Source organism: Barbus barbus (genome assembly GCF_936440315.1).
Source record: "Barbus barbus genome assembly, chromosome: 18".
Lineage (NCBI taxonomy): Eukaryota > Metazoa > Chordata > Actinopteri > Cypriniformes > Cyprinidae > Barbus > Barbus barbus.
Genome location: NC_136746.1, coordinates 14,757,860 through 14,776,485, shown reverse-complemented (window position 1 = coordinate 14,776,485; position 18,626 = coordinate 14,757,860). Strand labels below are relative to the sequence as shown.

At 37.3% G+C, this 18,626-nt stretch overlaps 1 protein-coding gene across 2 annotated transcripts in view; it reads right to left on the bottom strand.

Moving 5' to 3' along the window:
* Positions 1–18,626, bottom strand: part of LOC306884342 (bifunctional heparan sulfate N-deacetylase/N-sulfotransferase 2-like) — a 130,260-nt gene that overhangs the window by 33,830 nt on the left and 77,804 nt on the right. For both annotated transcript variants that reach the window (XM_079440124.1, XM_079440123.1), the window contains one exon: positions 2,475–2,569. The gene's annotated coding sequence lies outside the window, so the exon portion shown is untranslated. The remainder of the gene's footprint in view (positions 1–2,474; positions 2,570–18,626) is intronic.

Below are 18,626 nucleotides of genomic sequence, written 5' to 3'. Positions count from 1 at the left end.
TTTATGCTTTTATTCACATATAAACATTGATCAACGCACATATAAAGCAAATCAAATTTGGTAAATGAAAACTCAAATGCAACATGTCACAAACTATTTTAACAATGCCCTTACTACCTTTCTGGGCCTTGAATGTGGTAGTTGCATTGCTTTCTATGCAGGGTCAGAAAGTTCTTAGATTTCATCAAAAATATATTAATTAGTGTTCCGAAGATGAACAAAGGTCTTATGGGTTTGGAACGACATGAAGGTGAGCAATTAATGACATAAGTCTAATTTTTGGGTGAACTATCCCTTTAATAATAATAGCTGCTGAAACAGGAAATTGTATTATAAAAATGCTTTTGACGACAAGCAGCCAATTTCATAATTGGTGCAAGCTGACAGTTAATTTGGCTAAAGTATCACTGCATAGAGTTACTCACCAACAATAAACCGTAATGAAAAACGATAAGCAACAATACCCATCTTATTCATTACTGAAATGTGCCTAATTATTTTTAGATTCACTATGAAGTAGTGAAAAAATAAAACATTTTATGCATTTACTGTAAAAAAGGCATCTGGGGATATTAAGAATCAATATCAGATCACATAATTTAAATGAAGAATGTATTTAGTTAGAACATATGTATTTTTACCCAGTTTTACATCGCAATGAAATAAAACTCCCCTCATTCTCTGAGACTCATTTTCTACAGTCTAAACTTAAATCAAATCAGCGCCAGGGGAGGGAAAAAAATGACAGCTCTCCAATTGGCAAAGAGAGTCATCGATCATGACGGCCTGGGTCATTACTGTGACAGAGCTGCGCTCAGCAATTCAGCTCATATTCTGTTTGAGCAGAGTTCAGAGAGGGACGAGGAAGGAGCACATCGAGCACCCGTTGCACAATACACCTGATTCTATACAGCAATGCTCTCATCTCTCTCTGCCAGCTCTCCAATCAATGCCATTCAGCTTCAATCAATTCTTTTATACCCCATTCAATAGTTGGGTTATTGGCATAACTCATAGTATAGACAAAGAGCCTGTAAGTATAAGACAAACAACAGAAGGCAGCTCTCAGTGTCTTTTCATACAGTTACATAAAGTCTTTTTTACTGTGCCAAGTCATTCTCATTATTCAAGATCCAAAGTTAATACCCACAAGCTGTTAGTGATACATTCAAAAAAAATGAAGCAGATTGATTTAAGAACTAGGAACAGAGAGGCAGATGATGACAAAGTTCGACAAATACGCACACTGATGCAATCTCAACTGAGCAAACAATATCAAATCAAGAAAGTTTTAGACAGGCATCAGATAATCTCCCTGCACTCATGGTCTCTTATAAAAAGAAGAATCCAGCGTCTTCATAGGTGAGTGTTAACGGGACCCCGGGTGCATATTCACACCGACAGCGATGTGGGAGAGGAAGACATCAAAGACCTAGAGAGCTTGTATTCTCTATGGAGGCCTGGCCCATAACCTGCCCTGGGTGCTTTCGGCAGCATTCGCTTGAGGGAGACACATAACAGCTCCTCTTGGCTGTGGGGTCAATTACATTTAAATTTGACCAGCTCAAGAGGTGCAATAAGGCTCAATACACAATTCAAACATGCGCATACTAAGTGGATTCCAAGAAAAGCCTAGCTTGGCTAAGTGAAATGTGACTTTTTGTGCCCTCCGAGTAAGCATGAAGCGTTTGGGTGGATCAGTCACAGTGAGGTTTGGATAGCTGCTCTGCAGGACTGACAGAAAACACTTGAGTGAGTTTTATTCACTGTAGTGGAATTAAGACTGTGTTACCATGCCGACAAGTGCTCGGAAGTGAGAGGTGAAGATAGTTTTGATATGGGGTGCTAATGAATAATGATGATAAATTAGATAAAAATGAGTGATGTACAAGGTTCACACTATTACTTCTCCATTAGATTTGCACTGTATAATAAGAGGAAAAGCAGCTTAAGTTTAAAGGATTGAGATAAAAGTGAAACAATGGCACAAAAGAAAAAAGAAAAATTCTGGCAGATCAACATTTTAAAAGAAAAAAAAAAGCTGGAAATTCTATTATAATTAAATTTTTCATCTTAAAATACACAAACATTTTTACTCAAAGTAGTTTCCATATGGTGATTTATGTATAATTTTCAAACCATTTTAACTTCATTTTAAACTTTACCTTTAACAAATTATCATGAAATACCCATTTAATATTATACATAATTTTACCATCTGACATTTTATCAGCAGAATTTGCAACAATGCTCAATATATCACAGAAAACCAAATTCTCATCATCACGTGTGTATTGTTAAGTCTTGGAAACCATCCCATTTAAGAAAAAAGAACGAATTAAATAATGAAAGAATGAATAAATTAATGCTTTAAAAAAATAAATAAATGCAGGCCAATTAACAACAGCTGATTGACAAATTCAGGATTTTTTTCAGTGAGCATTTAAAATACAAGCAACAAAAACAACACTTACTTCTTGCAGCTGCAGCTGGTCTTGATAAATCAGTCAGTGCATTAGTTGATTTGTCCTGGGTGGAATTGTGTGAATCTCAGCGTGTGTTCAGACACCTGTAATGAGGATAGAGAGGACATGCGGTGAGGGTTTGATAGATGACTCCTGCGCAGTTGCGTCACTTTTGCAGTCAATATTTGCACTCTCTCATTTGTGAGGTGTCTCGATCTCAGACGGTCCACTCTTCTCTCCTAGACTATGAGCTGAACATCACTGATGTGCTTTGTGTGTGTTGATGTACATGTATTGACAAACCATGTACAGATAAGAACACATCCCTTGACCAATTACAGTCTATCACACTTGCACTTACACTCAAAACACAGACAGGAGACAGATTCAGGGAAAAAACACCTACAGAGGTGAAGGTAAAGTCTTTTAGTGACTCTCTAATGGGAGATTTGATCTCAGATATTAAAGCTAGCCAAAGGCAAAGGGTGGATGAGACATGCGCATACATACTTTAATCAACTACTCGGTGGACTGGCTTAATGGCTACTTGACAAGTCTGTACTAGAAAAGTCATGCATAAAACAGACTGCCATGTCCACCAGACTCTGAACAGATGCATTTCTTTGGGATTTATGGATGCTAAGCACAGCACTTGTAGGCTGAATAACTAACCTTACATTTCACAAAACTATAAATTTCATAAAACATCATATTCTTCAATGTGCAATTCAAAAAACCCCAAGCTCAAATATTAGAGCATAATGTGGGTGCACAATATATATATATATCTCAAGAGTAATTTTTAAACTAATACAGTGAGAATATGAATTTAATAATGGTAAAAAACATACACATAGTAATGAAAATTAACAGGATAAAGTTAAATAGCTGTAAACAAAAGATAACAAAAACAAATAAATAAAAATAAATAAAAAATAAAATTAATTTGGGGAATAACAGTGGACTGAATTTTCTTTATGAAAAAAATATTTCTAATTTTTTTCCATTTGGTTTTGGGATAAAATGTGTTCTGACAAACACACGAGAGCAAGTGCCACACCATGAGAGAGAATCAGCAATACTGTCCTTTAATTTCTCCAAAACACCTGTGGATTCTGCATAATATCAGACCATTGCTCACAGCAGGTGATCTGAGGTCTGATAGAGATCATTTTAAATCTGTTGAAGGTGGTGAATTTGTACACAAGCGGTGCTTTGACGGCTGTGGAAACGGTACTTTAAGGACAATCAATTGATACTTGCAACTTTTCGGAGACAGTAAAAGCACAGCATACTAAAACATTCACTGAGATGTTGCAAATTCCAAATCTTTGCTTCAAAAGCATAACATCATCATCTTCCCTAATCAACTAGCTGGTTGTTAGACAGCTGGTAGCTAGTCTACCATCCTGACTCATAACCACACACATAAACACAGCAAGTGCTAAGTGACACACTTGTCTCCAACATACGCTGGACCCAAGAAGAAATGCATAATTAATATTATGAAGAGTGAAAGATCTGGCTTCCAAACACAGAGACCTCATGGTGATCTTCACAACAGCCAGCATGCATCTGCTGTCTGTGAGTGTATTTGTGCTGGAGCTTTATTCTTTGGCTGGTAATGCGCGACAGGAGGCCGAGAGAGAGAAAACAAGGACACGTGGAGAGAGAGATAGAGAGCGAGAGGAGTGCGGGCAGAAAAGACAACAGAGGAAGTACACAGGAAGGAGCCTTTGTTCTTGCTGATGCAAATTGAGAGTTTAATGTTTAATGGATCTCAGAAAGACGCAGAAGATCTCTCAGAGGACTAACAGAGGAAATCTTAAGCAGGATGTCGACTAACAACACGCCTGCACATGGGAGTAGAGATGGGTCACAATGTTGACTAATCATCTAACAACTAGTTGATTGGTTTATTTCGATTCTTATTTGTGATACATTTAATGCCAATGATTTAATTACCATTCTGACTGTGTGGTGCATTGTTGAATTGTAAAACCCTCTCAGAAAGTGTTGCATTTTTAAATTCATCCTCTTTAAAGCACCATGACTTCAGCCAAAAAAAGTCTTCAGTTGTTGTGTTGCATCTCACGTGGTTTGAGCATCCCGCCATGAGCGCTGCAAGACAAAACGCTGTAAAAGTTCAAAATAGTCTGATTTTTTTTAATGCAACTCAAGACCACTGTGTTCTATGCCTCTGAATTTAGCTGTTGTTTGTAAATGCCCCCACTAAGAAATAAGTCAGAGATCAGGTAAACCTAAAACCAGATCTGATTAGTCGACTAGGCATTCAGATAACCCAATGACTTGGTTGATTTGAATGAAATGTGTAGTTCTGCTCATTCCTAACACGGACATGGACTATCAACAACCTGAGGTTAGAGAGGGTCAAACATTGACCCAAGTGAAAAAAAACAACATAATTTAAACCAAACAATCACAAAAATAACATGTATAGTTAAACAGCACTCATCCCATCTCTCCTCCTCATACACACAAAGCAACCTCTGCACAGTGTCAAAGTCCCAGTGAGAGCCATGTTCCACTCTCCACTGACTAATTCAATATTGATAAAGAAACTAAACAAAGCATGGCTATCAGCACTGGAGGATTCCCAGACGCAACAGTGAGCAATCTCTCAACTCTACCCTCACTACGTCTCTCCTTCCCATTCATTTCAGTTTCCTGTACAGTCCTTGGCTTTCTCCAGTTATATTCAACATTATATACCAATTATCATACTAATGCACCACTCAGCATTTCGCGACTATTACAGCATGAATGGAAATTTCACAAAATGATCACTCCCTCTGTCTGTATAAAGAAAATGGATAAATTTAGCAACATGAATTATTTTAGAAATGCCTACAAAATACGTACTTTGCTGAACTGTGACTATTTTAAGGCAATTCGTGATATGCTCTCTCAAATCTCTAATTCATATATGCATTAAAGGTGCCATAGAATGGAAAGCTGTATTTACCTTGGCATTAGTGTTGTCACGATACTGGAATTTCTAACTTCGATACGATACCTTGAAAAATATCGATACTCGATACCATTTTCGATACCACGGTGAAAAAAACTGCCACAATATTAAGGGGGTAATTTTTTTAATTTAAAGATAAATGTAACAAGTCGAGAACATGCGGTATATTTTACATGAACAAAAAAATGTCTTGAGGTACTGCATTTGTTGATTTATTTATTAATCTTTTATTAATCTTAGTTAAATGTTAATTGAAACTAACGTTTACTAATACATGTACTAATTAAAATCCAAAGTTCTATTTGTTGATATTCTCATTTGCTTCATAACCAAAATATTTCCAGATATAGGGCCCTATGAAATCCGTTTTATTTTTCCCCAAATTCCGTTTTATTTTTTTCTACATGCAATTTTTTCCATTTTAATTTTTCTGGATTCCGTTTTTTTCCGTTTTAATTTTTCTGGACTCTTTTTTTTTAATGGTCAAATTAAATGCTATTAATCTAAAAACATGTCTAATTCATTAAAATCATGAAAATTATACAATTTAACATTTAATTTATTAAAAGTGTAACAAAAATGACACGTTTAGGGCCGTATGAAATGTTTTATTATTTTCTCACTTTATTGTTACCAAATTCTGTGTTTTAGCATGTCTATTAGGCTATTTGAATGCATACAAACAATTTTTATTTATTCTTACAGTAGCCTTATGAAATGTTTTCCCCCTCAGAAATTCTGTGTTGTGTATTTACATTTTACTGGATATCAGATGAAGGCATAAAACAATTTTAATTCATTTATATTTGAATTAATGAAAATTAAACATTTAATTTTTTGGCAAATGAAGGGGATTTACTATTAAAATTAAAATATTTTGTGATTATTTCTTTAAAAAAATTAACAGTAGTAGTAAGTAGTAGTATTATGTACATTCTACTAAATAATAGTAATATAGCCTATTTCTGGCACACGGTCTTTAATAGGCTGTTAAACTGAACTTTTATTTTGACGGTTGCCGTGAATACTTCTAAAGTTCTGTGTGTGTATGATATGACGCTAGTTTTACTCAAATTAAATGGTAAAATGCTCGTAAAGTGCCTTTCATATCAGTTCTGGAGATATTGTTGATGTATTTATGTCCTCATTGAGACGGCAGACGCTGAAATCACCGCGAGCGCCACATTAGTAAACACAACCGCACGTGCAGCACATTCACACAGAGACGCGCAGAACATGCAGGATTCATATTTAAATCCACTTTTGCAGCTTAATATTTACAGATATCGCGATTTGATTTAAGTGTAATGACCTACTTTTGATTAATTCATCCAAACTTTGACAAATTCTGTGACATTCCGCGTTAAACTGTAAATTCCGTTTTTATGACTGGATTCCGTGCGCGTTCTCTGCATCGCGGAGATCATAGATCCCTACAGATAGCGCTCCTGCTGTGTTCTTTAACAACTAGAGCAGTCATCTTTCTATTCACTTCACTTTTGCTATTTAACCAGAGCGAAGGAGACGAGTGCGGTCACGTGTGGTGCTTGTCCACGCGCCTTTGGAGAGAAGTGAAAGTGACAGCTCGGCTAGTATCGGTGTATCGATACTTCGGGAAATTAATATTGGTACCGTTCAGATATTTCAGTATCGATATTTATCAAAATATCAATATTTTTGACAACACTACTTGGCATAGTTGTATAATAAGAGTTCTGTACATGGAAATGACATACCGTGAATCTCAAACACCATTGTTTCCTCCTCCTTATGTAAATCTCATGAATGTAAAACACCACTGAAAAATAGGCGAATCAGAACATAACACCAACTGTGACATTACAGTCGGGATCATTAATAGTTACGCCCCCAGCATTTGCATATACCAGTCCATGTTCTAGGACAGCCGCCAGCCGAATTATCAGAAGTTCTGCAGGCATTGTGAAGAAACAAGTGACGACAACAGAGAAAATGGCAGATCATGGAAATAAATGTTATGTTCCAGGCTGTGCAGGGGATGTGAAGTGCAGGGATGGGTTGGTGTCTGTATTCAGAAAGGCACGGAAAGCAAATAACGCGAGCCACTAAATGGACATGGCTAGCTTCTTGCTACAGGTAGCCTGTAGTAAATGAGCTGCACTGTGAAACAGCCAATCAGAGAAGAGCTCAACATTATTTTTCATGACCCTTCCAAATAAGCCTATAACAGACCATTTCATTCTAGGGAGAAATCCTAGGTTTGTAAATGCACATGTAAAACTGTTTCTGGAGAATTGTTGCCCTTACCTAAGCCACATACCTTCTATGTAGATATCAGAGAACAATTTAAAATATTGTATCAATACATTCTATGGCACCTTTAATTGTTTTCTTCCCTGCATTTAAACGTTAAAACATCAAAAATAATAATTTAATTTTGATTTAAATTAGTGTGAAGGCAGCACAATAAATACAACCACAATGATTTATAATGAAGAATAATACATCCATTTTTAGGTAATGAAATTTATTAATTTTTTTTGCATTTCGATAATGGGAATTTGGGGGAAGTTTTAATATTTAATTGGCAAAAATGTCATTACAAAAAAAAGGACAGATTATAATTTATGTTTTTAAGGATTAAATTTGATTTAGACGTTTTTGGTGGTTTCCAGATACTTTCACTTGTAGTTAAAGTGGGTCGACTTTATATTATATCTACTGTGCTTGAACATAATTTTGACTGAATGATTAGTGTAATTAACTCACAAATAAACATTGAATAAAATTCAATAAATAACCATTCGATATTACATAACTGATAACAGGATACAGATGTACTCAATTATACAAGGGTATGCATTAAGTTTGCGTGATAAACAATATTAACAGTAAATGCGTAAACCGTGCATTATACAGTACACTAGTACTCCATTCTACACACCGTCTGATTCATCCATCCAGCTACACGTCCTTTGCCATTACCCACCCCCTACACAGTGTCCTCTTATCTCAGCATGACAGAACAGTCTATAGGTCATGCAAGGTGCTAATTGATTGGCGAAAATCCCTTAGCCTGTAGACAGTGTTCTGATGTTCAGTGTTTGACAGCAATGGAGACACTTATGTCAGCTTGTAACAGCTCTGGATCATCAGGCGGGAACAGGACAAACTCAGTCTACCCCCTCATTATGCAGTTTTCCACTAACTGCCAGTTTGCACATGCAAAAGCACACAGAAGCCTACAGAGATCTAAAATGACCTTTCAAAGAAACCCAGCTCTCATTTCTCCATCACTGCACCTTCATGCCAGGAGCAGCGGTGAGCGTGTGTGACGGGGTGGTCGGGACGGCGTGTGTAACACCATATGGATGGCTGTGAGTCATCGCTCCAGCAGGGAATTGCGAGAGAGAAGATTAGAAAATGATCATATTGAAGATTGTGGAGGGCTGTGCTGCTGTGGCAACGCTCAGAATCATGGGCATAGTTCACAAATAAAAGATGAGTGGAGGGAGGAGCGATGTAATGAGCGAAATACCCTTTTAAGATGCTGCAATGCCAGTAACATTTCATAAGCCAAAGCGCTGCTTCCAATTTGTGGGCTGCACCGGTGAAAACGGCGCCACACGGAATGGGCAGGCCTAGAGTAACACAGCTGCCAATCTGGTGACAGCGAATGACTTAATCATACTAGAAACTAAGCAATGAGAAAAAGAAGATGTAGAAGAGAGCAAGAGAGTCATCACAAATCTTACCATAAATCAGCTCTGAGAGTCAAGGCAAAGGGAGGGACAATAAAGCGCACTCAGAAAACACTTTAAATTCATCAGTGTGATATGTGAACGTGAAAGAAACTATTTGTTTAAATCCTATAATAAAAAGGCTGATAGGAAGGCATCACCATGGGACAGATATGGCCGGCGGAGCTCTCTCACATATCCCTGAAGAACCACTCAGGCTCTCTGAAGGTATTTGATCACTGGAGATAAAGCTAAAAGGAGAACCTGTTGTCATATAATCTCCTTATCCTGACAAATACCGTTACTCTCTTCAGCACTGGACACAGCTTTTGCACATATCTGTCTAAAAAGATGTACAACAGTACATAACAGTACAACAGTGTAGACCCATCCATCCATTCTCCAAACCACTAATACTATGTAGGGTCATGGGCAAAATGTAAAAAAAAACTTAAAATAAAATAAATAAGTTCTGAAGATAAAAAAATAAATAAATCAATTATATTTTATTTTACAAATACATCTTTTTTTTTATTTAAGCCTCCATTAAAAAGTTTGGGATCTGTAAGTTATTTATTTATTTTATTCAACAAGGTTGCAATAAATTGATCAAAAGTGACACTAAAAACTTTATATTACAATTAATTTATATTTCAAATAAATGCTTTTCTTTTGAACTTTTATTCATCAAATAATAATAATAATAATAATAATAATAATAATAATATGTATCATGGTTTCCACAAAAATATCAAGCAATTGTTTTTAACAGGGATAAAAAATATGTTTCTTGCCAACCAAATCAGCATGGAATGATTAGAATGATTTCTGAAGTAATGATATTTCACATGCATACATATATATCCCAAACTTTTGAATGGCAGTGCACATTGGTAAAATGTGTCTAATAGAGAGCTATATTCTAAATGACAGCCGAAATCACTGATAAAATTAGCCAAAATATTTCATAAATGAGCATGTAAGAGGTGACTCTGTGGGCACAGATTCCACATGGACCTGTACTCATTCCTCTACTGGCTCTTATGCTCTCATGTGCTTATGTCGTCTCGGTTGCAGAGCTTGTTGTTTGATAAAACACAGAAGGATCCCTGCTCATAAAAATGAACATTTAGTCCCTATGGAACACCACAACATGTTCATGTTCAACGTGCAAATGTTATGAGTTTTACTGTTAGAGACAGGGAGCGTTTTTTTTTTTTTTTAAGTGTATGCCAAGGAGAAAACAACCTCCGCCTTCACCAAAGTCGTCCGTTTCCAACTGCCAGGAATCGAAATCTGCAAACAGATTTTATAGGACTCAAATTCAAGTATCAAGAAAAAAAAAAAAAAAGTTGTTTGGCTGTTCAGAGCCTTCAACTGGAGCAAGACCAGGATTTAATTTATATTATATATATATATATATATATATATAAACAGAAAAAAAAACAGATAGATAGATCTACCTTATTATATGAATTAAAACATCAATATTTGGTGCCTGATATCGATTATCACGCGAGAAGAATCGCGATATATCACCATATTGATTTATTGTCCCACCCGTATTATTTATATTTATATAGGGCTGTCAACGTTAACGCGCTAACACATGTGATTAATCTAAAAATTAACGCGTTAATATTTTTTTAACGCAAATTAATCGTTTGATAAGGTTTGATCCCAAATTTTTGCCAGAGAGAGAGAGAGAGAGAGAGAGAGAGAGAGAGAGCGAGAGAGAGAGAGAGAGAGAGCAACAGTGCGTGAGAGATATGTATACTCATATGTGATAAAGGTACAGCGAACCAGTGTTGCCAGGGTTGCGGTTTCCCCGCACAATTGGGCTATTTTGAAAATACATTTTGAAAATACAGTCGCGGTAAAAATTACAGAGCCGTGGGTTGCGTTTTTTTGGGCTACTTTTATAATATACCGCGGCCGCCCAAATTGTAGCCTATATATACACGTGTGATTGCAAAAGGAAGTTATTACAAACACTCGATGGCGGTTTAAAGTGAGTTCTGAGTAAAAGTGTACCATTAATCTCATAAATTGTCTTATGTAGCATGATGCTAATGTTAGCTCTAATGCACCAGCAGAACAAGTCCAATTCTTCTTCATAATGCATTTTGTCATAACACTTCATGTAAGGTCGCAAGATGTTTTGTTTTAATTATTTAGAAATACTTTTGATAATAGTTGGGTAAATGTGTACTGGGATTGAAGCGATGTGGCTTGGTAAACGTTTTATTGTCCGTATAAAGGCTGATAATTGCTGAATTAAAACGAGAATAATAAGGATTATGTCTCATAACTGGCAGAGATGTGAATGAATATATAAGAGAAATCAGATGATTTATGCTAGTAGGTTCTGGACAGTTCACCTATTCAAAATTATTTGAATAGAGGCAATCCTTCTAAAAAGAAAGTTTCCTCCCAAGAGTCCAAAAGTTCCCATTTCTCATGTCCAGAGATGTTCTGCCAAAATTCTGTCATCATGTATTGTTCCTCATGTATGCCTGGCTTTTTTTCAGCGGAGATATTCAGCATAATGTTAAAGCTGCCCTTAAAATGCATAACACAAATAAGCACATAAAAATTAGATCGAAAATCTGTGTACACTCAAAATTGGTGCCCTACGATACTTTAAACATTAGTAAAAAGACTTCCAGGTTTGAATGTCCACACATGCAAATGAGATTTGAAGAGAAAATGATCTCTCCTGTTACGTTACATGGAAGAAAGGAAATCATAGAGGTTTCAAAATACACAAGTTAACAAAGGCAATTTTTCTTATTGAATTATTCCTTCGAGGTCTGAAGATTTCATAATTACTTAAACAACCAGGTATCCATGGAGGCTCTTCATAAATAACTTGCTCAAGGGCACTGCAGCACCACCAATGGTCATAAAGCAGCTTGACCCTTGTGTAAGTGGGGAGAGACAGTGAAACAAGGAGGAGTGAACATTAATGTTGTGTTGCAGGCAAACATAATTTTGCAGGGAGCAGTTAAACATACTACTGATACATTTTAATAAAGATTAAGCAAGAAGTACATAGGCTGGGTTATTAACAAAATAAATAAATTCCATATATAGCCCCAGGGGAACTTCACTGACAAATTCAGTTGATTTGTGGAAAGTAAATTAAACTTCACAGCACTATTGCCATATTTTGGAAGCGTAGTTTAAATACCTCTTTGCCCCCACATGCTCACGAATTTAGGAGTAGTCATAACATCTAATCTACCTAAATGATCTTTGGAAAAGGTAAAAATAAAAATACTAATTTAAATACATTATAAATATGAAATATACAGACCATACGTCATAATCTGATATAAGAAACTGAGGTCATCTATGGAGAGATCATGTGATTATTACACAGTATTTTAACTGACACTATAACAGCTCTGTGGGGAAGCAAGTTTGTGCTTCATCAGATGAACAATAATAATTAATATATAAATAACGAAGGAGAAGCACATCAAAGCTAATCCAAACTACAGGAAAACAAAGAAGCAGAAACCCAAAGGACATAAAAAGATAGAAATGTTCATCAAACAGCCATGACAATGGATGACCCTTGACCTTTTGACCGCCCCTCATCTTTATCCGCCTCCTTTGACCTGCCCTTTCATCCCAGAACATTCCATTAACTGCACTACTCCCATTAGAGACCATCAGAGCTCCGTTTAAATCAATGCTTTGCTGAAAAGTCCATCGGTGCTCCAGATACACCGGCACATTCCCATGTGATTCACAGCGATTTCATGACTTTATTTCAGTGCTGCGCTCCCAATCAGCCGACTGGTATTTTTAGAGTGGTGAGTGCTCACACATTGTCTGTGATTCTGCTTTAATTTGCATACGGGATATAAACAAAAGGGTCAGCTTAGGAGTTGAAGATAACATACTCGTTGCGTCGTGGAGAGAAAGGAAAGGAAGGAACAAAAGTAGAGAAAATAGAAGGGCAGAATCCCACAAACACACTGTCTTATTTGAGACATGATACCAACTGCTTGGTTTTTCCATCTACAGCTCTTCCTAAACTCTCCAAGGCAGACAGAAAGAGAGAGCGAGAACACGTCTCCGAGCAGCCGAGACGAATGGGCAGCTCAGTCAGCTGTGCAGGTAGAAGGATACTCCTTTTCTCAAACAGAAATTTTTCGCTGGGGCTCTTGGGATTGGGCAGAGCTATTGATCTGACTGGATCAGTTTGGTTACGGGGTGATGAAAGAAGAGAGGTTGAAATGTCCATTTAGCTATGATGGATGGTTCATTTAAACCTATGACCAAAGAACAGCTATATGTTAAGATAAAATGTAAAGAACGAAAGCATTTAGTGTCACCTTGGTCAAGGTCGGACACTTTTGAAAATGATGGTGTTAATTCACCAAGTGGAGGAAGAAAACACGTATATAAAGGATTTTTGTAAACTATAGGCACTTTTAATGTCACAAAAACAAGTTTTTTTTCTTAATACAACTAACAGATTACAGGCTACATTTTCATTTCGTTATATTACTGATGACAACTCATTACTCCAGTCTTCAGTGTCACATGATCCTTCAGAAATCAATTTAATGCAAAAAAATAAAAATAAATCTTTAAAAAACTGAAAATGGAAAAAAAGATTAAACAAGTTATCATTGTCTCTTAAAGCTGTAATGACACTTTCACCATAACCACAATTACAACTAAAAGTTTAGTCAAAGGTTAGACTATTTTGTTGGTAAGGTGACAATAGTATCAGTGAAGAACATACTGAAATGACACGTTATGTGTGAAGAATACAAAACAAAAACAAAAAACAAAAACCCACTTCAAATCAAGCTGTAATTTTGTCAAATTATGTAAAAAGTGTGACATTATTATATAACTATTTAGGACACACTAAATGTTTGCTATGAAATGGGCCTTATCAAGACAAAGTCGTCAGCCAATATATTCCAAAAATGTTCAGAATGTTCTTTTCCACCCACGGAATGCTGTCAAACACAACATATTTCATGATTTGATATGACCGTTCTTCTCAGTTGCTTGTATATTCACTGTTGGACATTGTTAGTAGTCAAATTTTATCATTATTCATTTTTGGTCAAATTCATTGCTGTTCAAAATGTTCAGATTTTTTTAAAGAAATTAATTTTATTCAGTAAGGATGCATTAAATTGATGAAAAGTAAAGACATTTATAACAATACAAAATGTTTCTATTTAAAAATGCTGTTATTTTGAATTTCCTATTCAAAGAATCCTTGAAAATCATGTCACACTGAAAACTGGAGTGAGAGCTGCTGAAAATTCACAAGATAAAAATCACAAGAAATATTACATTTTAAAATATATTAAAATAGACCAAACCAGGACCAAAAGTGCCATCCCATCTAAAAAAACAAGTGCAACTGTGAAGATTCAAGCACATTTCACACTGTCTAAACATCCAAACACAGCATACATCACCATATACTCACACCTGCAAGTAGCAGGGCTTGCATTTCCTCTTCCTGGCTCTAGCTCATTTACCACACTCACATTTTGTGTTCACAGACACACTTACACATACATGTATCATACCAAAAGAGAGGTTATTCAGAGGTTAATCAGAGATGGATCACAGATCAGAGGAAGAAAAGGGGAGAGAAAAAAAGAGGCCAAACGAGTGGGATAGCGCGATGAGGAGAGGAAAACAGATAAATAAAGGTGGAAGGTTCCCAGCGCATCTGTCAGTGACATTGTCAAGGCCAACCAGGCGTGGTGTCCAGAGGCGGTAGGACAGGAGAGCTGAGAAATGTGTCCTCCACGCCATTGTGCTCGGGGCCAAACACACACAGCAATACTCATCCAACGAAAGACCCCACAGCCTTCACACACACACAAACACGGCACTAACAGCAAGGCTTAATGAGATCTAACGAATGGCTTTCTGAGCTTTTATTATTGGAAGTCACCTAAATTCCATCTCCAAGTCAGACCATAGCATTTTGGGAGCTGAGGAGCAGAGTTAATATCTATCTCACCATATAAACAAGTGAAGGCTGAGTACAATACCCTGAGACTCGGTTAATAGTGGGCTTTGAGCCTTTGAGGAATCCCTGTCTGACTGAAATTTGACCCAATAAACCAACAAGGACAATAAGTACCTCTCCAAGCCCCTCATTAGCTAAGGTGGAGGTCTGTCTCTAATGCCAATTTAACAACCTGAGTCCCATTCCAATAGCACAGATCCTTCCTTCTCTCTTGCCCTGAGGCCATGTTGCCAGTGTGGTCTGTTATAGCCCATAATCAGCATCTGGGAAAGATAAGAGCTCCACGTTGAGGCTCAAGGCGGAGGCCTGATGGCGCAAGCGTCTGACAGGGCGGGAGACTAATCCAGCCCCATGCTGCGACAGGCCCTGGCTAATAACAGCCTGGTTGGATTAAACCAAAGACCAGACACATGCAACTCAAAAGGATGACTTGTGCAATGGGAGGCAAGCCCAAGAGACCAAGGATTACCTGATGAAAATATTCATGGAGGTTTTCACTCCCTGCTGTCTTTCTCTATTGGTTTCTGTGAGCGCCAAATGTTGGGCCCCCAAGGGCAGCATTTTAAAGGCAGATTAATGATAAGCCAAGTTAATGCAAGAGGTAAAGGTCACTCTGAGATGTGTGTGTGTGCTCTAAACCTACACCATTAACCAGATAGGAAAGTGTGTATTATTGCTAATGGTTATTACAGTGCCTTTTCATGGTAAAAAGGGCAGTTTAGCCATAAAATCCAAATAAATAACTATCTGATGTATACAATATGATGATTATTCTCTGAACGTCAAGATGCTCCCCCCTAATGTTGTGTTGTACAACCTGATGTATCGAGATATTCTTCTATCTTATGACTTTTGCACAGGCGTTAGGCAACGATATGTCATGCAAATTGTCTGGTAATAACTGGCTGCGCTTCAAAAGGTCAGCAGCAAACAGGGTCAAAACTGGAATTGTTTGAACTTTAAACGTCACATTACAACGCTTGACCTGAGCACAACACAGTGCCGGGGGTAACGCTGTAGCTCAATGCAACAGGGAACGTCGAAATGAATCATGTGAAGGGTCTGAACAGTAAAACGCTGGCATTTTTTCTAAAATAAGCAGCAATGCTGTTGTGTGTGTGAGCAAACGCTAAATTGCACAAAGTAAAGAAAAATAATAACAACACATCTCTAAACAAACTAGACTTAGGAAATAGCAGAGCTCAAAGCAGCAAAAAGGTTTTAGGTTAAGATGAGGTTTTAGGCTTTGGTTCTGAGTAAATGAAATGCTGCACTGTCAAGCACCGTATATTGCTTTCTCAGCTGGAGAGCAATAACCCCATTTTTATGGTGAACACAGAGCAAAATGTGGCACTCAAACAAGGGAAACCACCTACCGGACATCCCCCCCACCAGTGTTGCACCCCTACCCTTCTAACCCAATTTTCACAGCCCTGTCTTCTGGCTTGTGCATGTATGAGTATCAATGCATAACACAACACCATCTACAGTATGTAAAAAGATTCTTATTTCTCTAAAATTATAAACAATGCCCAAAAACAGACTACATGTATAAATTATCCACAAAATAATTTGAATGGACTCTGTATGTTAAGGCTGAATTAACAGGAAATTACAATAATAATAATAATAAGAAAAATTAGTAGGAGTAATTTAAATTTAGTGTTCACCTATTACAATATATAAGGATAAACACTATGAAAGTCCCAATATTTGAACTTATAAATTCTCTCTCTCTCCTTTATTCCTTCTTCATGTCTCTCTGACAAAGCAAAAGAGGCAGGGGTGGTTGCTCACTTCGAGCACGCTTATTGGGTTAAATGCACCACGCTGCTCTGCTCCTCTCTAATGCAGCGCTGCTCAGGAGACGAGACTTCCCGCTGAGAAATCTCTGAGCCGGAGAGAACATGTTGACTCACTGCTACATTAGACACACTTGCAAAAGCGCGCACACACAGAAAAAGGAGCTTTTGCGATGACGCATCCCACTTGCAAACACTTTGATTCCACTGAGCAGAGATCAAGATGACACCCAGAGCCAAAATTTATGGAACATGCTGATTAAACACTGACAACTTGTTATTCAGAGGAAAACTGTGAGTGACTTGGAGCTTCACAAGGAGGGAAAAAATAAAAACAATAGATTTCTGTCCTCCAAAAGTTCTTTCATTTCCTCCCTCCTCCATTTCTCTCTTCGGGAGGCGACTGAGCGCTCTGTGTGGAGGTAATGGTGCGGCAGTTGAGACGCAGCGGTTCAATGTGTCAGATCACATCAGGGTAGAAGCATTACCCTGCAGCAAGACACACTCAGAGGAAGCTGCGCTCTACTCACACACGAGTTTTAAATGATGGGATTAAGCAATGAAGCTTTGGCTCATGAGATGAGGGATGAGACAGTCACTGACGCTTAATGACGGACTGAATGTTTTGTCTAAATGCTTGTTTCTCATATAGACATAAGGCGAGGCACAGAAAAATTTGGAGAGGGAGGTTTAAACATGAGGGTAATAATCAGTAAATTACTCTCTACTCTGCCTGATACCAACTCACCGGAGTGCCACTGGTGTAGTCATGCTTAATTCATGCTTCTTGTGGAGATACAGAGTCACACACACTGGGGTATGGCCCCTCTTTTGTCATTAAACCACTCAGTGCAACTGAAAGGGGTGAAACCAAGAAAGTTAAAAAATATATTGAACATTTTTAAAAGTTGAAATAAAATATAGGTATTAGAGGTAAAACTACAACTACAACAGACAAACTAGAAGTGTTGCTTTGGCTACTAACTGAATAAGTTTAAGTTGGAGCAATAAAGCAACAAGTCCACAACAAGAAAAGAGAAAAAAAACTTTAAAAAGGAACACTCCACTTCTTTTGGAAATAGGCTCATTTTACAACTCCCCTAAAGTTAAACAGTCGAGTTTTACCGTTTTTGAATCCATTCAGCCGATCTCCGGTTCTGGCAGTAGCACTTTTAGCGCATCTTAGCATAGATCATTGAATCGGATTAGACCATTAGCATTTGGTCATCAAAAAAAAAATCAAAAACCAAAGAGTTCCGATAATTTTCCTATTTAAAGCTTGACTCTTCTGTAGTTCCATCGTGTACTAAGACCGAAGGGAAATTAAAAGTTGCGATTTTCTAAGCCGATATGGCTAGGCTATGTTTATGATATAGCTGGGGACTACTTTCAGGCACTGCGTAATATCATTGCGCCTGCTGCACCCATGGTACAGCAGCAAAGTTCCTTGATTACTATGTCGGAATGAGAGTATAGTTCCTAGTCATATTGGCTAAAATTCGACGGTAAACTTCAACTGTTTAACTCTAGGGGAGTTGTAAAATGAGCTTATTTCCAATGAAAGTGGAGTGTTCCTTTAACAAAATTACAAAAACTTTAAAATGAAAATGAAAAATGGAA